The following is a 25930-nucleotide window of genomic DNA, read 5'->3' as shown; positions in this document are numbered from 1 at the left end:
CTGGCCATATCCGGTACTAACAGGACATGGACCATCAGAACTCCCGAAGACCTCCCACACGTCTTGCCCAAACTAGACCTGACCCATCTCCAAATACCAGACTGGACCACGGCTGAGAACCTCCTGAACCTTCCCGCTCTTCCTGACTGGTCATCAGCAACACCGCGTAAAGCCAAAAAATCTTTCACTCATGACACGAGCCCAAACAAACCTCCCAGAAGAGGTCCGACTAACGACGATATTTGAACATTCCTCTGAATAACTATTCAAGAGACGCTTCACGTCGCCACCTCTTCCCTTTGATCTCACTGTTTGTCGTTTAGCTGTTATGTGATTATAAACTTCTGTTTCCCTTTAAAGGGGTTGTCTCGCGAAATGAAGTGGGGTTATACACTTCTGTATAGCCATATTAATGCACTTTGTAATATACATCGTGCATTAAATATGAGCCATACAGAAGTTATTCACTTACCTGCTCCGTTGCTAGCATCCTCGTCTCCATGGTTCTGTCTAAATTCGCTGGCAACTTGCTTTTTTAGATGCGCTTGCGCAGTCCGGTCTTCTCCTTTCAGCACGAGCCGCTTCAGTGTGCTCCCCGCTACAGCTCTTCTGCGCATGCGCAGATGAGCTGTCACTGCTCGGGAGCGCGCTGGAGTGGCCATTCTGTACCATCCTCTGTTAGAGGAAGGTGCAGAGCCGCCCAGCTGTCCCGAGAAGCCGCCCAGCTGTCCCGCCGTCCTGCCGTCCAGGTAAGTGATGGGCCGGGGGGGCTGCCACTGCGCCGGGGGGGGGGGCTGCCGCTGCGATGGGGGGGCTGTCGCTGTGCCGGGGGGGGCTTTCGCTGCGATGGGGGGGCTGTCGCTGCAATGGGGGGGGGGGGCTGTCGCTGTGACGGGGAGGGCAGGGGCTGCGCCGGTTACCTGCTGCCTGGCGGTGGGTGACTGGTCGGCCGTGTTCACTCCAGGGGTCCGGTCGGCGGCTGCGGGGCGTCTGGTTGTCAGGGAGACACAGCTGGTAGCGTCTCGGGAGCGCGCACATCGGGCTACAGCAAGCGACGGGAAAAGAGTCGGCGGCCATCTTGGGAAAATTTTTATAAGTTGCTGAAACGCTGGAACGGTAAGTACAAACCAGCTAGAAAAGTCATTTACAGGGGGGCTTAGTAATGTTTGCTTAATTAGGGGGACTGGGCAATAAAAAAAAATCCACTCCTGCCTCGAGACATCTCCTTTAAGTTTCTTATAACCACAGAATTTACAGACTACGCAGGGAGCCGTGGTTCACTCCTCTATGCTACTCTACGTCCCCACAAACTCCCTAATTTCTGCTCAATAATCTGGCTCCAGTAAGGACTATGTCCCCAAACCTGGTCCAGCAGCAAAAGGTCATAATAATTTAATTTGTTACTGGTCTATCAAGGACCAGCTGTTATGGTTATGGGTTTCTTTTTTTTGTGTTCTGAATTGACAGTTCTGCTGACATTATCTGCTTAAAATTACTCCCTACAAAATCTTTCCATGGCTGATTTACACCTAGCCTCGTTTAATGTAAAAGGTATTAATATCCCACAAAAAAGGTCCCAAATATTACACTACCTAGAGAAACAAGGCGTAGATATAATTTTCTTTCAAGAAACTAATTTCAAGAAAAACTACACCCCCCCCTCACCAAAAATAAAACATACACCAAATGGTTCAACTCCACTACTCCAATGAAAAGACAGAGGTGCAGCTATTGTTCTGCACAAAAGAGTTCCCTTTCAAACACTAAATGTCTTAACCGATCCAGAGGGTAGATTTATCCTCGTCAAGGGCTAAATAGGCTACAGAGTATTTACTCTAGCAAATATTTATGCCCCTAACTCTAACCAAGATGCCTTTTTCGCGACAGTCCCCAAGCACTTACAAGAATTCTCTAAAGGGGACATCATTATAGGCGGGGACTTCAATGTACCACTTAGCCCAACTCTGGACACGTCAAATGGCTTCTCAGCGGTCCCCCTCTCCAAAATTAGAAAAATTGAAAAGCTGTTGGCCGACCTCCACCTGGTAGACCCTTGGAGAGTTCTCAACCCTGACTCAAGGGACTACTCCTTTTACTCCGCGGTTCATAAAAAATACTCAAGAATAGATCTCTTCTATGTTAAACATTCCCTCTTAGAAGCAATCACCAAAACTTCCTACGACTCTATTATATACTCTGATCATGCCCCAATCTTCATGAAGATAGTCATTTCCCCCAAAAAGAGATCAGTGTCCAACTGGATATTAAATGATAGCCTACTAAAACATAAGGAGGTCATTGAATACATGCAAAGAGGTTTACAACATTAGGGCGCGGGCAGACGAGCGTGTATACGGCGCTGAAAAACGTTGCATCGTGTATACGTTCCCATAGTTATAGGCATGATCTAGTGAATTAGTGCACACGAGCGAATGTACGTCGCGTAAAGTCATCGATGTAGAAAAAATGCGTTCATACGCGACGTTAATACGAGAATGTTGTGCGAAAACGGAGTTGGCGGCGTATTAGCGTTATACTTTCAAAATCCACAGTGTATTGCAATTATGCTGATTACAATTGCTTAGTGCTTGCAGCTGGTGAGAATTGTCGATGCGTAGCCGAAATAGCGGCGAAAGTGTTAACTACTTAATTATACACACACCTGTCGTTGAGCGATGGTAGCAAATAAAAAAGTGACTGGGCCAGTGTACATTGGGCTTCAGAACGATTTCAGTGTCTGTCGCCTAAAATTTGTTCACGCAATATGAATAATTTAATACCCGCCATCGAGGCACGTCCACCTCTGTGGGACTTAACCCTTTCCAATCCAATGTCGGGCCTGCCCCGACATCATCATTTTCCTCCACAGCTCCGATGTCGGGGCAGGCCCGACACTGCAGTGCAGGAGTGCATTTGCACCCGATTGGCAGACACATCGGGTGCAGATACAGTTGTGCACTGGTCCCCATCGAGGACCCCCTAGGAGAAGGCAGAAAGGGTTTTTAACCCTTTCTGCCTTCTCCTTTACACATTACATAGCGCTCAATTAGCGCTATGTAATGCATAGAGATTCCGGCCGGCGATCATGTGACCGCCGGTGTTACCTGACCCCGGGCGGTCACATGAACTCCGAGCCGGGAGCCTGCACTGTGGGTACTGCTTACCTGACCGGCGTCTTACGCGTTCTCCTTCTGTCTCCCGGCCCGGCGATCATGTGACCGCCATGTGCCACCTGACCCCAGCAGTCACATGATCGCCGAGCCGGGAGGCAGAAGGAGAATGCGGAAGACGCCTGACAGGTAAGCAGGTCCCTCCACGGTGCAGTGAGCACCTGCACCCTCCTGAACTCTGTCAGTTCAGGAGGGTGCAGGGAAAATGTATTTTTTTCTCACCCATTTTCCCCAGCTCCAATTTATTTGGAGCTGGGGAGAATGGGTGAGAAAAAATAAATGGATTGGAAAGGGTTAAGGCACAGACATTATCGCAATACAGCGAAAAAAGAAACCTTGTGGCGAGAAGTTGCCCGAATCACCTACGAACTGGAATGGAGCCGTGCAAGCCATGAGCAGCGTGCGACGTTGGGTAAGTTCGAAAAATGTAATTTATTTTTAAATGCTTTGTGCGCATAGCCTGTGTAGATGCTGCGGTGCCAACTAAACAAGACTTTATTGAATTGCCAGAAAAACTATTGCTCTCGATTTCCTGGTTTGGCTGCGCTGATTTGTCATGAGCCGTGGCGTGTGTTTTCACTGTGATGATAACAAATTGTCGCACCATTTTCGCCTTTTTTGGGTCTTATATACACACTTGGAAAAGCAAAATGTCCTGGGGAATTGGTATTTTTTGGGTTCATTTCATGAATCATACCGTTTGCACCGTTAACACTTGCTTTACATAGTCGCAACACATGCGCATCTTTGTTTGGCCTTATATACACACTTTGAAATGCAAAAAGTAATTTGAAAATGGCGTATCCGTTTGTTTGTCTTTCCTGAATGATACCGTTTGCACCGTTAACACTTGCTTTACATACTCCCAACAAATGTGCATATTTTTTGGCCCTTACACACACTTTGAATTGCAAAATGTTCTTTGAAAAAGGCGTATGCGGTTATTTGTGTTTCCTGATTGATACCGTTTGGTCCGTAACCATTTGCTTAGCATAGTCGCAACAAATGCGCATCTTTATTTGGCCTTATATACACACTTTGCAATGGCAATGTTCGTTGAAACTGGTGTATGCGATTCTTTGTCTTTCATGAATGATTCCGTTTGCACTGTTCACACTTGCTTTACATAGTCGCAACCAATGCGCATCTTCTTTTGACCTTATATACACTTTGAAATGCCAAATGTTCGCTGAAAATGGCGTATGCGGTTGTTGGCGTTTCCAGAATGGTACCGTTTGCACCGTTAACACTTGCTTTCCATACTCCCTACAAATGCACATATTTTTTGGGCCTTTTACACACTGTGAATTGCAAAATGTTCTTTGAAAAAGGCGTATGCGGTTATTTGTGTTTCCTGATTGATACCGTTTGGTCCGTTAACACTTGATTTACATAGACGCAACAAATGCGCATCTTTTTTTGGGCCTTATATACACACTTTGCAATGGGAAATGTTCGTTCAAAATGGTGTATGCGATTGTTTGTCTTTCAGGAATGATACCGTTTGCACTGTTCACACTTGCTTTTAATAATAGTCGCAACTAATGCGCATCTTCTTTTTGCCTTATATGCACTTTGAAATGCAAAATGTTCGCTGAAAATGGCGTATGCGGTTGTTAGACTTTTCTGATTGATACCGTTTGCACCTTTAACACGTGCTTTACATTGTAGTCCTTCTTTGCTGTATGTAGATTTATAGTTCAATGTGCAGCCTTGGTGGAAAATTATTATCTTTTTAAATACAGTTGGCGATGTGCAGCGCCGATGGAAGTCAGCGCCAGACCAGTATCGGCGAGAGGCACGCATGGCGCATAATTCCACTCAGATAGGCAAAAAGCCGTACAAGTACAGCCACCTTCTGGGTTTCTTGGACATTTTATTGGATGTTGGCCCGTAAGTTGTCTGTAGATATTGCATGTTATTTTGGATTTGTATATCAGCATTATGTTGCTTTGCTTGTAGCACAACACTATTGAATTCTAAAAGCACAGACACAAGGCTGCAATTTGCATAAGACCATGATAGTGTACGTATCTGTTTTGCACAGCTATGCCTAAACATTAATGGTTAGCACATGCCTCTATTTTTAAAATGTTTTTGCACACTTTATTGCGAGATGCAATTACATGTTTGCATTACTGTTATAACCGTTTTTGTTTTATCAGTCTTTGCTCCTTGTTGCACATGTTCATACCAGCAATCTCTAAATGTAGAACTACCGTGGGTCAATTGTGAAGGCACATAGCGCTGTGTTAACAATTATAACCACCTGAATTCAATGTTTTGTTTTTTTTTTTTTGGCATAACATTTGCCATTTAATGTTTTTTTAAAAAAAGGGACATGCTTCCTGCTACCCATCATGGAATGGTGTCGAGTTACTGAAGTGGTGGCATATGCTCCGCTTACATTAACCCAACAAGGTCCAGAGTGTAGCAAGTGTAATTGCTTTGTGTAACACGACAAATAGTCACTGTGTCCACCTTTTCTGTTTTAGTCCCTGGTGTTTGGTTACATTGTGCAAAGCCACACTAATTTTTTTTTTTTTTTAAATTTCACAAAATACTTGTAGTACATTGTTTGTTTGTCTGATTCCCTTACGTTTTGCAGGGTTTTTTTTTTTTGGGGGGGGGGGGAGGGGGGGTTTGGGCCCTAACTATTACGTTACTTTCTATCTAAACATGCAGTCAATAATCACTTTCGCCTACATAGTACGCACTTGGCCAAATTCATTTAGGGAACTATAGGTAAAAATGTAACTGTGCAGGTGTGCTTTTGCAACCTCACTTTGCAATCTTTGTGGTAAATCTTTTGAACTATACGTGTCCTGCTGTGATCAACAACAATAGTATGATTGCATTTGTACAGCAGTGTTTTGCCTTCTGCAGTAATGTGTGCTTAAATTATGCACACAACTGTAACCTCTTGAATTGTCGTATCCCAGTTTCTACATTTGTCATTGCTGGTGCATTTTTAGGCTTTCTGCAGTGGTTTTTCAGAAGCAATGTGCAGTTAAGTTGCTTTGCTCTTTCCTTTATAGGCCCCCATTACATTATGTAAATGATTACTTTGATAACACTTGTGCAAGTTATATGCCAATTGTGTTTTATGGCCGAGTGCTGAACACGTCTACTAATTAGCACCATTTTGATTTCCATCAATGTAGAATTACTGCCTAGTAGGGGTGCAAATATAGCAGTGTAAGCGTTCACAGTCATATTTTATGGCTGCACTGTTACACATTTGACACCAAGCGCGCAATGCTACACGCATACTTACAAGTATGACACTAGTTTGCTTGGACTGTTGCGCTTGGGGGCAAATAAAAAAAAAAGAAATGCCTAAGTTATGGCTCAGTCATAACAGCTTTACATTATAAAAAAGTCTAATATCAAATCCTGATTACAATCCAAAGAATTGCCACCCTTGCTGCAATCACAATCTTTTGCTCAGACCCTCAACTGGTGTCTTATATGTACGTGTGTTGGTGTTGCTTGAATAGATGATAACACAACTTTGATGTTGATCATTTCTTCCCTTTTTATTGCATTGTTCTATACTGATTTTCTAACCAGTTTTTGTCTTTTAACTGTAGAACTACATCAAGTTTGCCAAGGAGGAGCCAAGACTCAGATGCACAACAAACCAGGAGGCAAGAGCCAAGTAATGTACTGGCCAGCAGTCAAAGGTCAAGAGAGAGCAGGCAGACTGCAACGGAGGAAATGGCCAGTGATGTAACAGATGAGGCGCAGCCCAATTTAAGACAAGCTCGTCCCCGAACGAGGGAACAAGGCACAAGCCCCCCAGCATTCCAGGAGCCAAGAAGGAGCTTGTCACCATGCTCGCGGGTTGATGAGGCGGTGCTTGGGTATCTGCGTGGGCGGCAGGGTGCCGATTGGGCGGAGATCTATTGTGCCTCATTGGTACACAGTTTTCGTGCCCTGCCGCCTAACTTGGTACCCAAGATGAAGGTGGCCGTGGAAACTCTGTTTGACTCTGTATTGGGCACGAATCCAACTGAGGAGTGTTTTTGCCTCCTGGCTCACTGGAGTCTCCACGGCCGTGGGCGCTTTCCCAAAAGGGCTGATTTTTCGATGCCACCGTCTGCTGAACCCGTCTCTCCACAAGAGATGAGGCCAGACCCAGACTCTGATTTGTCGCCATTCCTGGAGAGCTTGCTGCAGGAGCATAGCGAACACGTTAGGCCGGCGGCCTCTACAAGTGACGTGGCCGTCACCAATGTGTCAGATTTACCTGCAGCTGTAACCAGCGAAACACAGGGCCAGCAATTGGATGCTCCGCCTCCTCCTGGGTCCAACGACCAGTGTGTCGGCTCTGCCTTACAGACCGATTTGCCGATCAGCACTTCTGGCCAAAGAACACCAGAACTTTCAGACACAGTTCCCCACATTGGCATGGTCGAAACAGTTAAGTCCCTCCGGAAAAAGGCTGCCAAACAGACACATCCTCGGTATGGCCGGAGCGAGTGGCAGACAACTTCCTCTGGAAACGACACAACTGGTCCCATGGTTTCTGAGGCAAAATTAGGCGCTAGACAAAGTGGTGCCTCAAACCCAGTGGCCACTTCTGGAGCGGGTGCCACTTTGCCTTTGCAAAGCATGGTGCCATTGCCGGGTACACTCTCGGAGCAGGCCGGTTGTTTGCGGGATGTGCACACGTTTTTCCGAAGGCAGCGCAAATATTCTCGGCGGAAAAAGGACTCTTATTCTTCTGCCCCCCCAAGAAAAACACCATTACTACATACGTCGGACACTGAATTTGTTACAGATTCGGATTAATTGTACAGCGTTTGACTTTTGTTCTTTTTAAATCTCCTTTGGCACGTTGCATATTTGTGTTGGAAGCATTAACCAAAATGTAAATATTATCGTATTGGTTTAATTCTAGCGAGCGTATACTTTTTGGATGGCAAAGTGTATTAGTTCATTAATAATGATGCAGTAAAGTTTTTATGTTTGCCAAGCGCTTATAAGTTCTGCTTTTTTCCTCGCATATATATGTTTATGTAACGGCCACAATATTGTACATACTCTTTTGGTTCTACAGTAAAATCCTTTGTTCAACAGTGTGTATTGTCTGAAACTTTCCTTAACGCCACATTATGCGATATCAACTCCATTTCTGATTTGCAAGTACTATTGCGTGTTATAGTTGTTCTTTAGAGATGAGCGAGCGTACTCGGAAAAGCACAACTCGTTCAAGTAATTGGCTTTATCCGAGTATCGCTGTGCTCGGGTCTAAAGATTCGGGTGCCGCTGCGGCTGACAAGTGAGTCGCAGCGGGGAGCAGGGGAGAGCGGGCGGGAGAGAAGGAGAGAAAGATCTTACCTCCGTTCCTCCCCGCTCTCCCCTGCAGCTCCCCGCTCTGTGCCGGCACCCTAATATGTAGACCTGAGCACAGCGATACTCGGATAAAGCAAATTACTCCAGCAAGTACTGCTTATCCGAGTACGCTCGCTCATCTCTAGTGTCAATGATGTATTGGAGCGTAACTCTGAACGTAGAGACATCAGTTTAGCATAGCATGCAATGTAGGTGGCGCATGACAGTGCTGTACTTTACTTTAAGTGTTGGATGTTTCTGAGTAATAAGCAGCTTCTTCTTGTATAGCCTACTTGCCGACATGTACATTTGCATCCGCCAAAATGTTCAGTGACACTTTTACTCAATTGCCTACTAGGCAAACACTTGTAAAGCCTTTAACTCTTTGCATTAGCATTGTAGCCAAAATAAGGAGCAAAAGAAATCCAATTCCACAGTAGATGTTAATATGTTGTGAAGAGTTACGGACTTGGGCTGAAGCAGCATACTCGCAACAGCAATGCGCGCTAACGGAATGTGCTTTCTCCGAGTATTATACTGCTCATTCCTGGAAATTAGTGGCCAGCTACGGCAGTTAGTTGAGTCGCAGCAGGGAAGTCAGGAGAGCGAATGCAACAGTGTGAGAAAGTGTTCCCCTCCTTTCCTGCATGCTGTTCACTGCAGATTCCTGCGCCGTGTCGGCAAGTAAGTCTTCAAGGACTACCACAGGCATACTCACAAATATTATTACAGTCAAGCAATTTACTGTTTCACAAACAACGCACTCATGTTTACTAACTAAACAGAGCTATGTATCTGTTTCTGTACTGTAGGAGAAAAGTTACGGCCCAGGAAAAGGGAAAAAAATATCGCCTTCTTGCATGTCATAATCCATCAAAAATACCATAATATGTGAGCAAGCTTTCCAAGTTATAACGGGTCATGCATGTTCTTAAAGCACTGCAAGTATCTCGCATTTGGCCAGGCAATGTCGTGTCATTAAACTTGTGTAGTGTTTAAAAGGCGGCCAAAAAAAAAAAAGGATGGTAACAAAAAACCTTTTATAAAAAAAAAAGGACATACAGCTTTCGGAGATAAACTCAAGGTTGTATTAACGACTGGAAAAAACAACATGGAGATGGTAATGTACAATGCTGCGTGCCACATGTTAATTATAAGGTACAGCTGTTGCTTATATAATAATTCGTTTGGTCTGTACTACAGTTTTGACGCCAGACATCTCTACAGTAAGCATTGCTAATGCACCAATCACACTCACATGCAGTTAAGGCAAACTGTTTTTTTTTATTTCCACGAGCTAAAGACATGTTTCAACATTTAACGACAAATGTGATTAAAACACTTACGCCTATAAAGCACCCAAAAAATTGGGCAATGCAGCAAAAAAACAGTGGAATACCACAACACAGTTGCATAGCGGTGGTGTGGCCATACTCCTAAAACAGAGGTTCATAGGCAAGGTTTACAACACCGACTCGTTTGCCTTCCATGTGGCTAGTAGACCTCAGTCACATGGGTTTTTGGTCCCGCAATGTGCGCATGCCCATGTGTCTGACGTTTTTTAAGAACCATTTGTTAGCAATGGAATGGGAGACATGACCGTTTCTTATGCGCTGGTCCCTGACATATCACAATAGACATCGCAGATCACAACTTGATGCGATTCCTGTTTTCTTGTCGATATGCGCTCAATGGGGCCGGCGGCAGCAGCGCCAACCACATTGAGGACATATAGAAGCCAAATCTTTCTTCTCTGCAAGAGCTGTGGCAGAGAAGAGCGATGTGTGCCCATTGAATTCACTGGAGCGGGCAAAACAGGTCGCGGCATTGAAAGCAATGGGCTGCCGGCGTGCGCGGGATGAATTGTCGGGAAGGGCTTACATACATAATCCCTTCCCTGCAAGTCATCCAGAAATGTGTTAAAAAAAAAACCCATTTATGTACTCACCTTGTGCCGGCAGACAGAGTTCATAGCGGCAGGGCAGCAGTTGGGTGGGAAGGGGGTGTTAGTCAGGCTTCCCCCTGATAGGCTCAACGCTGCGCAAACCAAAGGCAAGTATGAATCGCACCCCCTTCACATCCCCTGCTGGCCGGCCGCCATGAACTCAGTCTGCTGGTTTTTTGTTTTTTTTTTAATTTCTGGGCTGTTTGTCACACTTTTCCGGATGCATTGCAGGGAAGGGCTTATCAATTTCTGCCCTTCCCGACAAGTCATCCGGCACGCCGGCAGCACATTGCTTTCAAGAGAGTTGGCTGCATTGCCGGCTCCATTGCATTCCATGCGTTGGGCATGTCCCGCGCGTTTCAAAGCAAACGTGCGTATCACCCGATTTTCCGAGTGATTAACTTGGGCCACAGCCACGCAATTGGCAGAAACACATCCGTGTGGTGATCGGCAAAATGCCTGGAAAAACTGTCGTCTGACGAAGGGCGTGAAGTCTATGTATTTACATATATTAATGAATGTGTAAGGTGTATTTTAAGTGCACCAAAGGCATTCCACGAGCTAAAGTGTATAAAATTTCCAGCATTGGAAGGATCATTGTGAGCCACCTTGTGAGCCAATGCTGTATCGTAGGAAAAACGCCATAAATACAGCAACATTAATGAAACTATGACTGCTATCAACCATTGCAAATGGAACTTGCAGTGCATACATTTAGCATTGTCCATAACGTTTGTGGGACCAATTTATCAACTACAGTCTAGTGCCAATGTGGATTTGCCTCCATTCTTCAAGGTCGGCAAGCCTTTCCAGAAGGGAGTTAAGAACACTCTGTTGCGCTAGTACCATTCCAATACACTTAACAATGAGGTTCCGAAGATGATCGGACATTTCTGTGCATGGCCCAATACCTAAACCGTGTGAAAAGAGGGAACAAATACAAACAAGTTAAGTCCAGCGGACAAAGTACATCGGTAATGTTTATGGCTTTGTGTCTTCCGATAATAATCAAGTGCATTGCAGTAACAAGTTTGACATAGTGTGACAGTGAAACCAATTTTGGGGAAACATGTGCTTGATAAATGGTTGCAATTATTCATACATGAACGTCGCGTTTTTTGTTGTTTATTACAGATCACTAACGCAACACATCCTCAGATCGCCAATGTAGCTGTAAACTGTCAAAAGTTATCACCGTAATATGTTATATGGTTGGGGTGCTCCTACATTAAATGCGTTGTCAAAATCTTTTCCATTACAACATTTTAGTAATGTGGTTACTGCTTTCTGCATGCCAATTCACTTTCTAAAGTCTAGTATTTCTCTGCACATTTCCCATTCGTTAGTTGTCAACGTCAAGCTGTTTTCATTACTTTTTATCTGTGTAGACACCTTGGAATTTAGCAGTAAGCACACTCAAGCGTACTACAATTCAGTAACACAGTGACGTACAATTTTTTCCCCCGTGTCAGAGGACTGCGTGTCCCTCCAAGATTATAAAGAACCAAATGCTGTTTGACGATATATATCTTTGTGGGAATATACTCTGACGCATGCCAAATGTTGCGTTCAGTATGCTACGAGATTGGTTGAGAGGAGAGTTTACCTAGTACACTGCATTCGCCTACATCTGAACTTTTCGTTGCACTGCTCCCAAAATAAAATTGATTCACACACCAAAACACTACAAACTGCGTGGCAAGAAAAAGGTAGCTGTGTGAAATGGTTTGCATTTTTGTTACAGGTGGTTGAAATGCGGGAAAACTGGAAACAGAGCACGGCAAAGGGCAAAGAACTTGTTGTCGTCATAAAATGTTCCCCCAAACAACACTGAAATTTAAATAGTTTCCAAAATTAGGGGGTCCATACTGCTGCAGCGCCCACAGTAGTCAACTATGAACGTTGTTACAATTTACAGTCAGGAACGATAGTGATGGGCAGCTTTTAAATGCTTTGTTTCCATCAATATTATTACCTTTTTTATTTACACGCTGCAGACCTAGTAAACCTAGTCCTGCCTCCATCATAAACATTTAGAGCCATACCGATGGGCAAAGTAATGTTTGCCACTGTTTTGCTTGGCTCCCAGACAAATATGCAATATTGTCAACAAAAATACGTTCTGCCAAAAATATATGCAGTTTATGTTTGCTAGCCAAGCAAATTTCTATTCATACAATCCGAATATTTGGCCAAATACCAATAAGAAAAAGAACTGGGTGTAATCAGTCCGTCACTATTTGAGTTTTACACAGCAGTGTCGCATAACATTTGGCAGCTTGGCTCCCCAAATTTTCGGGTACAAGCAGAAGTTTGCCTTTGTTTTGTGTTGACAGCGTTGCACGTTGGGAGCAGCAAAAAGATTTCTCTCGGCTCTTTGTCTTGCTATACTGCTGCTCAATCAGCAAAGCTAAACAGCCAACACATATTCTATGATGCCGTTGTGCTCATAATGGCAGCATTCTGTACATTTCCACTCCATTACACTCAAAATCACCTTCAACTGGGGCTTGTATGTAGCAAACACAAATGTTGCCCAAAGCTGTGTAACAGTGCCGCAAGTGTGCTGCCCATAATGGGTCCCTGGCCAGCTCCGCCATTATAGGAAAGGGCAAATTACCCAAACTATTTTTCCTTCCCTTAACGTGGTCTGCTGCTAATAAGTGGGCAATTTTTTTTCAAACGTAGCCATCGCAGCTCATTATGTAGTGATATTTTGGAGACTGCCTTTTGTTCGGGTGTCCATCATTTTCCCTTTTGTCATTCTCCTTCACGGTTCTTGCGGCAATTTCATAGAGCCTTTATGAGTGGCAACATGGATCATTATATACTATTGCGGTGCTACAGTACTGCATAAAAACACCCGATCGGAGTGAAACATCGTAAAAATACAGAAAAAAAGGTGTCTTGGTGTGTTATGCACACGGAAAGGCAGCGGGACAGCTCATATTTGTTATTGCCTTGCCTATGGTACTGCATTCGAACTGAAGGGAACTGGCAGAACAATGCAAGAGGCCTAGTAATGTTGTAACTCTTTATAAGCGACGCGTGTTCCTGATTGCCACAACATGATTGTGTTGCGCGAAGTAAGGAGCAGCATTGTACAAACTTTAGACTACTAGAGGAGTTGTGTAAAGCGATACATAACTTACCACCACATGACACAAAAGGGCCGTGTTCATTTGCATGCAATGGACTTGTGGAGGGGGAAAACATGCAAGCGTGCCTCTCAGCCGAGTGTGTGTTGTCTTCGGAAGTATGTGGTGATGTAGGGATTGGAGCATCGTGCTCTGTGGCGTAGAAGAAAAGAACATTAATCAATCACCAATTTAATGCTTTTGGTGTATAGTTGATAACCATTCTAAACCTTTACCTGCTTGTGGCCTTTTTTTCCCCAACATTGCCGTATGTTTTTGTTTGCGGTCAACTTCTCTTCTTCCAGAGGGAATCTTTGTTGCCGTTCTCCTCATATAGCGCTGAGAAGTTTTCCCTGTAAAAAAGTTTGAAGTCCATAGTTTGTGAAACGTGGAAAAGTAGTAATCAGCCACTAATGATGCCTTCAGCAATGTCAACACATTCCTTTTTGGACATCTGCAACCTGAAATACCATAAACCGGGTGCCCTGCAAATGAACGCTTGCACAAAGCAAACCGAAGATGTGCACATAACACATGTCTCCATTTAGAGGAGTGCACTTCATAACACATATTAGTGTGTAGTGCCAGTGCATTGTTTTGATGCTCACCTGTGACAGTGAATGCGCTACAGGATTGATTGTTAAGGCGTGTGGCAGTGCATTGTCATAATTTTTTGTGTTTGCCTCGGTTAGTCATGCTTGTGCCTCGCCCAAAAAATCCCTTGCTCACGGAAAAATGGTCAACAGTAGAATTACAGGTAATAGGAGAATGCAAGCCGATAAAGTTGGCCAAACCAAAATAACATTTTTGCCCACAACAGGCAAATTGACAAGGCAAGAATGTGCATGCAAGCAGCTCTTAGCCCGTCAGTTGTGTGTGTGCAATTAGGGGTTGTCCAAAATGACCCTAACCGTCAATGTTGTTAGCCTTGGCAAATACTATGAGCATGTTCCAAATCGCAGACAGATCACAGAAATAACAGCGATAAGTTAGTGCAAAAGTTGGTTTCAACAGGGCAGCGCAACTATAAGCAATCAGCACTCCTTTGGTGCAAAAAACTAATGTAATGTTATTAGTTGCATGGCTGTGTACAACTTTTAATATTTTTCTTTGGACAAATTAACATCAACTTTTATTATGCGCCGTTTCGTTTAATGTTCGCTAAATAAAGGATTGCCGAATATTCACATGAGAGCAATATCGAAGGGCAGTGACAGTTGCATTGCTGTGATATCGCTTTAACCTACCTTTCTTTGTCCGTAGCTTGCACCGAATGTCCTGGAGAGCAACTGGGCTTTTCAATTTCAGGTCGCTCCATTTCTTTTGCACTTGTCCCGCTGTTCGGAACACTCCATACTTCTTGCGGAGTGTTCTTCTTACCTCCGCAATTATCTTTCTTTTATGCAGATTCGGCTGCATGTATGGCCCATGTTGTCCATCGTAGTCCCGCGAATCCATGATCCTAACTAGTGTCCAGACTTGTTGTGGCCCTAGAGCTGCAGTCCGGCGTGACATCTTGTCAGGGTGCGACAGAGCAATAAAATGGCTGCTGTTGTTGTTTCCGGCGGATTTCCCGCCAGAAAGTTTTGGCGCGAAATACAGTTCAGTATCAATACGCATACTGGCCGTTCCCCGAGAACAGTTAAAGTCAGCTCCTTTTGCGCAAGCGAATAATCTGATCCTTTGGTCGCTGGTCGCTACATTACAAACGATTCATGAATGTGATCATTGGCCGCATGAGCTAGCGAATTCAAATGAATCCGTATGCTTAGTTGCGTGACACTGGGCGTTTGTTACCACTGCAAATGGCTCGCTAGTTTTACGAAGAACCTAACCTACTCGGTTTTTCTGAATGCATATCGATTTAGCCACTGCAAACGCTGTGTCATCATGAATTTATTCGCCTATGCAAAGCTGTACGCATTACGAGTTGGCGCCGCTTGGAAATTCCACAGTCGTTCATACTTGTAAAGAGCTTTTTGCGACGCACAGCCCAGTGCGTTCGTTTGTGTTTTCGCCACTTTGCTAAGAAACGTGGGCATGAATTGTCGACAGAAACTTTTGCTTTGGATTTGTGACGTACAGATATTTCGAACTCTGCAAAGTATGTCTGATTATACCAATATAAGCTACTTTTTAAAACGCTTCCTTTCCTTTTTCGCACTGTGTTGTAACTTTAATCACGTGAGTGGTCGGGCAAAATTTGCACCCGAAGCTCAGTAACTTTGGGCGGGAAAGCAGCACAGGAAGTACGCAACCCTGCACCGGACACGGCCATTTTGCCCCCTCTACACCACCTCTGCGATACCCAAACATGGCCAAACGAAACGCCCCATTAGGTAAGCGCGAGGTCCGGACATTTGTCCATATTATGGACCGTCGCGACTATGACGGTGTGCATGGCCCCTACCTCCATCCAAATTCCCATAAAAGGAGCATCCTGTCCGAAGTAGCTCGCACTTTGGAACGGCGTTTTGGCACAACCCGCACACGCACTCAGTTGCAAAAGAAATGGTGCGATCTGAAGGCCAAGGACCCGGGCGGACTAAGGAGGATTCGTAGACAGAACCGTCATCGGGAGCGAGGTAGGCCAAGGCGTTCTACAGTAACGCGTCACTTCGATTTTTCGGCGAATGCAACAAGCACTTTGAAAAGTTTGCTACGTCAACGATTATAAACTGCCGATTCTTTCTTAAAATCCATGCTTACATAATGTAGTTTTTTTTCAATTAGTATACTGTCGTACAGTGCTCGAAACATCTACATGTGCATTGCGTCACAGTGTGTCAGCTTAACAGATTGTTTTGATTGCAATTACTGCTGCAGCAATTACTAGAGTGGTTGAAGAATGCTAAGTGCAGCGATACATTAACGCGCATGTACTAAGCGTCTATAACATCAGCATCGAGCTTTAGGAGCGTTCTATTGAAATGCGATTTGCTAGCGGTTAAAATGCAAGCAATGCGTCAATAATATAGGTGTGGTTGATTGTTTTGGTTCTTTGACGTATATTTCCAAAACAAACATGGCAAACCATTGCTTTCTGCAGCCGGGGTAGGCAATGTGTCGGTTTTTTTGCTTGCCGCCGTTCACATCTTGGTTCCCGACCACACGAAAATAATTATACTGCTCAGCTGCTATGCAGCCGCCATTGTCTGATGTTCATACGGCTACTTGCATAATATATTCAGTCTGGCAACCTTGGTTTTTATGTGTTCATTTCCAGTCTTGCACTTTATAATTCAGAACTTGCCATTGCTCGCACTAGCAGTCAAGTTATGACTAATGATATCAAAGGGAAAAACTGCTGAAAAGTGGCAAGGCAAATACGGATCTGGTCACCGACACGTTATACTTCAAAAAGTGGGTACTCCTCAGCTAGGTCTCACTACAGTGTATGGTGTGTACCGTTAGTAATATGAGAGTGCGGTTTGTTTTTAAAAATATATACAGAACGGCCTCGTAGAAGAATCATACCGCCCTTCGCAATTGGATATTACTTCAAACGTGAAGATTTCCTAGTACTGCCGCCGACACCTACGCGTGTTTGTAGTCAAGGCTGTAGTGCACCATTTGTGCTCATGCAGTGGGCTTCAGCACGACCGGCATAAATGTTGGCTTACGATCGTAAGGTATGATATTAATATGGCCAGCAATGATACACAGCCATGATGACAGTTGACGATTGTGTGAGACACAAGTTCGTATAAAAGTTGCATGGGAGCTCCCAAAGAACCAAAAAATGGTGGAGATTAACAAAGTAATCAGCAATTACTCTTACTTACGTAACTGTGACAAAGCATTTGGAAATGAGAACTTACAGACATTGTTCCTTTTGCCCATACAGCTCGACAACAGCATCTTTCCGCGCGCCAAGAGGAGCACGATTACCAACGACGTATAGGTGAGTGTGGATTATTTGCTGGCCTTTGCCAATTTCAGGTACATGTTGATGTACTGACACAAATGCTTATGTCTAAGCTGTAGTTGGGCTACAACATGTAGTGCACAAAATCACTTAAGCTGTGCAATCCATTAGTCACATTGTTTTGCTACCAACAGGAGGCAGTGGAACACGCCAGGATCGCGCCCTTGTGAGGTCGAGCAGCCCACCGCCTGACGGAGAAGAGGTACAAATGGCAGTACCCACGGCAAGCAGTGCCAGCCCTGTATTTGAAGGTATGCAGTGCACTACAGGCGTAAGTTGTTGAGCGTAAAGCAATCCCGTTTTTAAAATGTGACTACGTTTTTGTCATTCCTAAGTTAATCAAATTGTACACTCGTTTGTGTCGTTCATTTATGCAATTTGCTAAACTGGTGCTAAGACACTGCACGTTGACCAAGGAAATCAAGCTTCAGGAACCCACGATATAAATTAAAGTACTGAAGTGTGCTCTATATAGGCATTATCAAACTCTGCATTCAGTACCACCGTTGACGTTATTGAAGGACTAGTGTTTGGTGAATTGAAGCATTGTACACCGCTATGTGAATGTTGTTTGCGGACCTATGCGTTTGGATGGCATGAATCAGAAGTACACATTCCCCATTAACAACATTAGACTGTGTTAAATGTTTGCAGCACCAGCTTGGAAAGGGGTGACACTTCTGCTCCGAAGCATGGGTGTTGTATTTTTTGGGCAGCGCTTATTTGCCTTCAAAACAATACATACCTGAAATCTGTCTAAGGTAATAGTACTATTACCTTTTATTATGCCCTGATGTGAATGTTACACTTTGCATTCATGTGTTTTTTGCCATACCATCCGACCATCACTACTTGTCGCTAATGTTCCTAATGTGATTGTTGATGGCATGCAGCTTGCAAGATTGACAAAACCATGACCGCTAGATGTAATGTTTGTGCGGAAAGGTGTATTTAGTGGATGCACAACGGTTTTTTAAAAACGTTTGGGATGTTGAATGATAGCACAAGGGATCAATTGTTCTAATACGGTTGTTGCACATTAGCCGAACTTGCAAGGTTGTAAAATATTTACGGCTGAGCGTACCTTGCCACAAAATGACCAGAATGCGATTTGTACCATTGCTTTTCTACATCGCAATTATGGTACGTTTGAGGGGAGATATGCTGCAATTGTTAGACCCCAAACAGATCTCATACATTTAATTTGGAACAGAAGATTTCCCTAACATATATGCTGCTGTTAATGTGCGTGAGTTCGCCCAATAATATACATGGCTATGTACTTAGTGTGTTGGTGGAGCCCTACATATAATGAAAATCCTACATTTTGAAGCATTGTGATTAATTAAAGAAGCAGCTTCGCCAATGTGCACATTCTGTTAGTCTTACAATAGCATTCACAATCGCCTAAGGCCTTACTCCCACGGGCGTATTTTGGCGCGTTTTGCGGATGGCATGAAGGAGACGCACCCGCATCTCGCGAAAGTGCTGCCCGTGACTCATCTGGAAGTCTGCTGAGAGACACGTCCCATTATAAATGCTGCAGAGCAGTCCAGCGCATTGCATTAAATGGAGCAGGAAATACAGCCCGCTCCATTGAAAGCAATGCGCAGCAGGCGACTGTGGGAAGAATTGTCAGGGAAGTGCTTAAACAGTTAAGCCCTTTGATGCAATTCATCCTGTAAAGTGTGAAAATTAAAACTATATATATACTGACCTGTTCCCGACAGCCAGAGTGCCGCGCGGCCTTCCTGCAGTGGCTGTGAAGGGTCTGTGTGAGTCTGACCTGCCCCCTGATTGGCTTTGCGCAGAGCCAATCAGGGGGCAGGTCTGACACACACCCCCTTCACACCCCCTGCAGGGAGGCCGTGTGGAACGTCGACTGCCGGGAGCAGGTGAGTATTTGTTTATTTTCTTTCTTTCCCACTTTTCGTGATGAATTGCAGCAAAGGGATCATCTACTTAGGCCCTTCCCTTCAAATCATCCCGCGCAAGGCGGCATCCCATTTCTTTCTATCAAGTCGGCTCTATTGCGGCCAAGATTTAATTCAATGGGTAAACATGGCTCTGCTATGCCACAGTTGGTACAGCTGTGGCAGAGAAGAATTAATTGTCTTCCATATGTTCTTAATGGATATTAAGCGGATATAGAGAAGAGGACAGGAATCGCAGAGAGCAGATAGGTGCGATCTGCGATTACTGTTCTATGTGTTATCCGAGGAGCGCATAAAGACCGTTTATGTGGCCGACACCATTGCGAATAAATTGTTTAACAAATTTGACGGCTGCATGCGCATGCGCAAATCGTGTCTGACTCAGGCCTACGCGTCAGTTTGTACATTCCTACTTAAGGCAATGGCTTGCTATTGATATTTGTTTGTAACAAATAATAGTTGCACCTGTTGTAGTAAGAAATGTTCTAACTAATATTGAAATATTACACGCATTGCGTACCGCATAAATGTGGAGGGTCGTGCTATCGCAAGGCATGATGTTTTGGGAGCTGATAGACTGTAAAAAGTTCTCAGGAGAGGTGTGCTTTATCATTACTAAGGTTCAACTTGTTTTTTCCGAGCAAACAGCTTGCCATTGCAATTGTTTGTAACTCCCTATTGTCGCTCCTCTTTTTTCCCTTGTTCCTGAACCAATGTTGAACACAGAACACACAACCGCGAGTACGACTCGAGAGCTAATTGTCGCGTGCACGGCAGCAGTATTAGCCACGCAGCACCACCTTGCAGTTGCACTGCAGAAGATAGCAGAGTTGGAGGCCTGGCGGCAGAATACGATCGGCGCCCGTCAGTAGTTTTATTTATTTTAGATTTTGTGGTTTTTTAATGTTTAACTCCGTGCTGTATTTCATGTAAAGCTGAACAATGTACACCATTTTGGGTTTGACCAAATGTTTTAAGGAGCAGTTACAGGCACAGTTGTACTGCCAAAGCGGCAGTGCCTGACCGTTTACAGGAAACAAAATAAAAGAGCCGTTTGTTAAGACGTACAGTTTCTGTGATGTTTTTGTTTTCCTTTGGCAATTTTAATTTGTCACCTACTTCCCAACATTCACACTGGCTGCCTTATTATGGCAGACTTCGGTCTGTACCGTATACTTTCCATTTAGCTTGTAGGTTTACAGAAAGTACGGCACTCTAACTTCCGTAGGTAACCTGAGAGTTGCGTGGGATGACAACGTAAGGACTTCAACCTTTCCCAATGTGATGAAATGTCTTTACACCCATGACCCCTATTGTTTTGGCACTGTGCTTTTGTGGACATGCATTGTTGCGCTAAGCAATGGGCAACTTTAGAAACATTATTTGTGATGTGGCCCATTGCTTGGAAGATGGGTTGAGCGGAATGATTATGTTAAAATTAGCATTACAGTGTATACGACAGATGAGGATGTTTTTGTTAGGGGGAAATATGTATGTAACATCATGAAACCGTAACGCTAACTTTAGCTTGGGTAGCATGACAAAGTGGACCAGTGCTAATGTATGGCTTTAGCAACAGTAGGAGCAGCCTGACTTGACTTGGGATGAACCAAGCAATATTCTTTGAAAAACGATGCTTATCAGAGCGACTAATGTGCCTTTTGGCGGCAATAGCTACAGTACATTGTGATACAATTTATAATTTTAAGACCACAATGTAACGTGTAACAATTAATGGGTTTTTTTTCTTGTTTTGGGTTCTTTGTTAAGGACATGTGTCGTTAGCCATTTTTTGGGGGGTGTTTTAAACTTTTCTTGGGTAGATAATCCAAACCAAAAAAAAAAAAGGGCAAAACAACACCCACATTGTACAATAGGAGCCATAACAGCCCATGTCTTCGTTAATATGTCTGCTTACGCATCTCCTTGGACTGTTAAGTATGTAATCCATGACATTTGTCTTTTAAGGGTGCAGTTGGGGCGAAACAATAGGAACAAATAACATTTAGAGTTAAAGATCTGTATGGGCAACAAAAAAGAAAACGATGTAACAGAGCTCTATTAACTGCTGCCAAACCCAATCCCTAGCATTGTGGGAAAAAACGCTAAAAAAGTTAGCAGCCATAATATCAATATTTACTGCAAACACATATGCCGTGGTCACACAAATATACATGTTACATTTTAGGTGTATGTGGCAATGCACGCCCAAAACACATTCGTTGCGCGGCTGAAGACCGTGATTAAAAATAGGGCGAGAGTATCACAAAGGTTATGTGTGGTTGGTGTGACTCTTACTGCAAATGCTTGTCAGCCAGTAGTGCAGAAGCAATGGAGTGTCCACGTGCTGAAAATGTTTTGCTACTTCTCGCTGTTGTGGGCAAGAAAGCAGGCCCTACTGCATACATACACAGCCCAAGCGTGCACATTGCTGTTGTACAACTGTGCCTGACTACGACAGCTCGAAATGTTTTCTGCATTGCCGTTAATTTGTTCACTGCATTGCAATGCTGCAGTTGCTGAGAATGGAAAAAATGTGCGGCTTTATTAAGCATGCGGAAATATAAACATTCCTGGAGAAATATGATAATTCCATTACAAACTGACGTATTTAGAAAGTACATCAACCCTTTACTTTTTGTTTTTTTTTTTTGGAACGTGCTTTTCGTACAAATGTTTAACACAAAAGACATAGGTAAGAAAAGAAGATTATGCCGCAGTTAAGAAATGCAACAATGAAAATATGTTGAAAAATTCAACTTGCTTACTACAGTCCCGTACAAATGCACAAACAAGGACAGCACTACATATGTGCCCTCCAAGAAGAACATAGGTTGTTTCCATTATAGCATAGGCAAGCATGTAGTAGTCAGTAATAACAATTACGTAGCTGCAGACAGAATATGTTGGGCGACGCGTAAATAATAATGGCACTACTGCACTGTTGATATCTTGAGTGGTACCATTACTTTGGTGACTGTGCAATCTTGACAGTGATGGTACAGTGGCAATGTGTAGTTGTGAATGGGTGGATGATTGCCATCAAAATAAGTTTTGTGTGCTAATGCGGGCAGCAAACACTAGAACTAACTGCAACGAGAATTGTTAGTCTTTACCAACCAAAAAAGAGCATATGCCCTTCATTAACATTGCTCTCCGGCTACCAATGAATTAACAAACACAGTGCCTAAGCGCCTAACATACACTGGTAGTGACAGGTTTCCCAATCCATGGGATTGTTCTCCTGCCCTTGTCAAATACATCAAAATGGTTCATAGTCATTGATACAAAGAACATACAGTGTACTAACATCTTGATGAATATTATACCAAGTGTACCATTAGACTACAGCTGGCACAATGAGTGGGGCATGTTAAGTAATATGTAAGGTGCATAAACGTGCCTGCATGGCCAAAGGAATACATCCCCATGTAGCTTAACCACCCGGCAACTGCATCAGCGTTTCCAGTCTACGTGTAGTCGTGGGGCGAATTTGGAAATAAGTATTACTTAATGACTATGACACGAAAATATATAACACAGTAATGTCCAGTACATCTACGGCTAGAAAGCAATTATTGCAAGCATTGATAAATTGGTTCAGGATCTTTCCCAAAGCAGAAATTTGTGAGTGGTGCATGAGCCGGGTCTTCATCAGTGGTGCCGAAAATCCCAACACTATATAAAAACAAAGACACAATTAGTAACTCTTCCACCTTTGTTATTAACGAAGCAAGGCACTGAGCAACAAGCCCTTATTATGGTATAGTTTGAGCTATACAACATAATAAGAAGTGCATGAATAATAATGATTATGGATAGCGGTTTGGCAAACAGCTTACAGTTTAGCTTAAACCTTTTCCTTACTATACATTCAGCTATTGGGTTCGGCTACGTACTTAGCAATAGCTGACAACCGAGGTATTAGTTCCATAATGAGCCACATAGCGCAATCCTGAAATATTTGTAGGCGACCCGCAGCAGAGCGGCACTATTGTGGGGCATTATGTTAAGCTCGCAACCCACAGCAAGGATCCTCGGTGCTTGCGAGTCCCTAACTTTTGCGTACAAAATGGCCAATTTTGCTAAAATCAATTCAAGGTTTAGGCTTAAAAAAAAGGAAATGCTGCAAGGGACAGGCTAATCAACTTCCTCCCTGTCCATGGTCCAGCTGCCAGGGAACGTGTCCAAGCGAAGTTTGGAAAAAATCTGCAAATAGCTCACGCACTCGCACAGCAGACGGAGCAGCCCGTTGCGACTGCATTAGGCCAAGATGTCCGATGAGGTCATCTGCGTTACCCGCTGCAGCATCCCAAGCAACATTACAGCGCCTACAGTAATTATGCAGGACCACGGCTGCCTTAATTACAGCGCACACATGCACAGGCGCTAGTTGCATAGAGGTCTGAAAGACACGCCAGCGACTGACCAGCACGCCAAACGCATATTCTACGTAGCGCCTGGCACGTGTAAGGCGATAATTAAAAGCTTGCCTTCTGGTCGTGATGCCCCGACGAGCAAAGGGCCGCAGGACATGATTGGCAAGGGCAAATCCCTGATCTGCAACAAAAACAAAAGGCAGTTGCATAACTGGCATTCCAGGAAGCGCACATGGTTCTGGCAGGGCTAGTTGGGCAGCCGAAAGCCTCCTACTCATTCTGGATGCGCTGAAGATGCGCGCATCTGCAGCACTTCCATAGGCACCAATGTCAACGATTCGAAAGCTGTAATTGCTGTCGGCTACGGCAAGAAGGACCACAGAAAAAAATTGCCGATAGTTGAAGTACCGGGACCCTGAGTTGGGGGGCTTTCGAACACGTATATGTTTGCCGTCCAGAGCCCCCAAACAATTTGGAAAATTGTCCCTCTCCCAGAAGGCACTCGCAACTTCATGCCAATCTTGCTGCGATGGAGGGGCCATGACTATTGGAAGAAGGTGTCAGGGTAATAAAATATTCTAAGTACAGCACCAATTGGGCCCACCCCACTTGCCCCGTTGCCGGCGGTAAAGAAAAAAACACCACACAGAGGTCTGGTATCATTCCTCACACGGGACATGGCTGCGCTTTGCCGACGTGCTTTATTACAGATTACATGAGCTCTTATACCCTTTGTCCCATCCCCAGCAAGGGATGATGGGCTTATAACCATATATGGGCAGTCCGGATTTCCGGCCTGAGGCAGTGAAAACAGCCGATATCTTGCTTATGGCGCCTCTGGCTTATGTACAGAAAATCACGTATTCAATTAACTCCAGTGCAAAGAATCACCCACTCAATTCTAAGAAAACGGCCAAGCATGCATTCTCCATATATGGGAAGTCCGGATTTCCAGCCTAAGACAGTGAAAATTATGTACATAGTGGAACATCTTGATATCTTGCTTCTGGGAAAACAGCCAAGTACATGCAGCCTTCATGTCTGGTTCGGTATCATCTCTGAATTTCTAGAACATCTCTCAGCCTTGCAAAGCCTTGGAATATCTGATGTAAGGCGACATATAAGTTTTTTCTCATTTGGAATTGAATAAAACTTGCATATAGGTATAAAAGTATAAAGAACATATGGCAATATATATATATATACCCTCACAAATGTACTCCCATATTGCACTGCAGGTTTCCACAACGATTCTTCCAATCGTTGTACGGCCACGTTGGAAGGTGAATTTAAGGGATGCATATGAATTCCCAGTTGCCAGAAACCTATAAGACAACCAAAGGAGAATGAAAAAACAAATCCTTATGCACAGCAAAAAGGCAGTAAGTACACAAAGCGTACAGCAAACGTTCCCTAATTGGCATTGCAAGTGTCCCGAAAAGTACTAAAAAGCAAACACTACATTTACTGGTTCATAGATTCTATGATTACATGATAAGTTGCTGCGCTAGCTACAATTGTACAGTCGCACTGCCACAAAATCCTATGTTTGTGTCCCAAAAAAGGAAAAAAAACACTTTGGATTGTTGATATGATGAGAAAAAAAAAAAAAACTTTATAAAAATGGTTTGCTTTGAGAATTTTGATAGAATTCTTGGCCACTGCATAAGATCAGAATGCGATGTGGTATTGTAACTCAGTATAACATATCGTCATTTTGAATGTCGGCTATGAAAGATAGAAAAGTTCATGCAATGCGCTTGAGCCTCAGGTAGTCACGGATTAAGACTACACATGTCTGCAAGACCAGTACTACACTGAACGCTATTAACATTACACATAACTGAAACAACTATAAACACTGTATTTTATTGCTCACTGTGGTACTACTTAACAGTGGCACAGATAGATCCTTTTTGGACTCCACATTGCAATTAACGGCGTGCATGCCAGACGTGATACAAAACAAAGCTTTTGCTTTTGTACTATCTTGCAGACAGCAACATATAAGTATGCCTGGCATAGCAATATGTACTGTACAGCTTAGTAGTTTAACATGTGCAATACTCTGCCACATTACATGTTATAGCAATTCTG

At 43.8% G+C, this 25930-nt stretch overlaps 1 protein-coding gene and 1 long non-coding RNA gene across 3 annotated transcripts in view; both read right to left on the bottom strand.

Annotated features, from left to right (window-relative positions):
* AXDND1 (axonemal dynein light chain domain containing 1) overlaps positions 1 to 25930 on the bottom strand; it is a 563032-nt gene that overhangs the window by 278759 nt on the left and 258343 nt on the right. The gene's annotated exons all lie outside the window — the stretch shown is intronic.
* The window catches only part of LOC136621732 (uncharacterized), a 28879-nt gene continuing 25019 nt past the window's right edge, over positions 22071 to 25930 (bottom strand). For both annotated transcript variants that reach the window (XR_010791270.1, XR_010791269.1), the window contains exons 2-3: positions 25040 to 25158; positions 22071 to 23132 (exon numbers count right to left, since the gene is read on the bottom strand). This is a non-coding gene — a long non-coding RNA (uncharacterized lncRNA). The remainder of the gene's footprint in view (positions 23133 to 25039; positions 25159 to 25930) is intronic.

Source organism: Eleutherodactylus coqui, chromosome 3, assembly GCF_035609145.1.
Source record: "Eleutherodactylus coqui strain aEleCoq1 chromosome 3, aEleCoq1.hap1, whole genome shotgun sequence".
NCBI lineage: Eukaryota > Metazoa > Chordata > Amphibia > Anura > Eleutherodactylidae > Eleutherodactylus > Eleutherodactylus coqui.
Note: the sequence above shows the minus strand (reverse complement) of the source record. Positions and strands in the feature narration are given on the sequence as shown.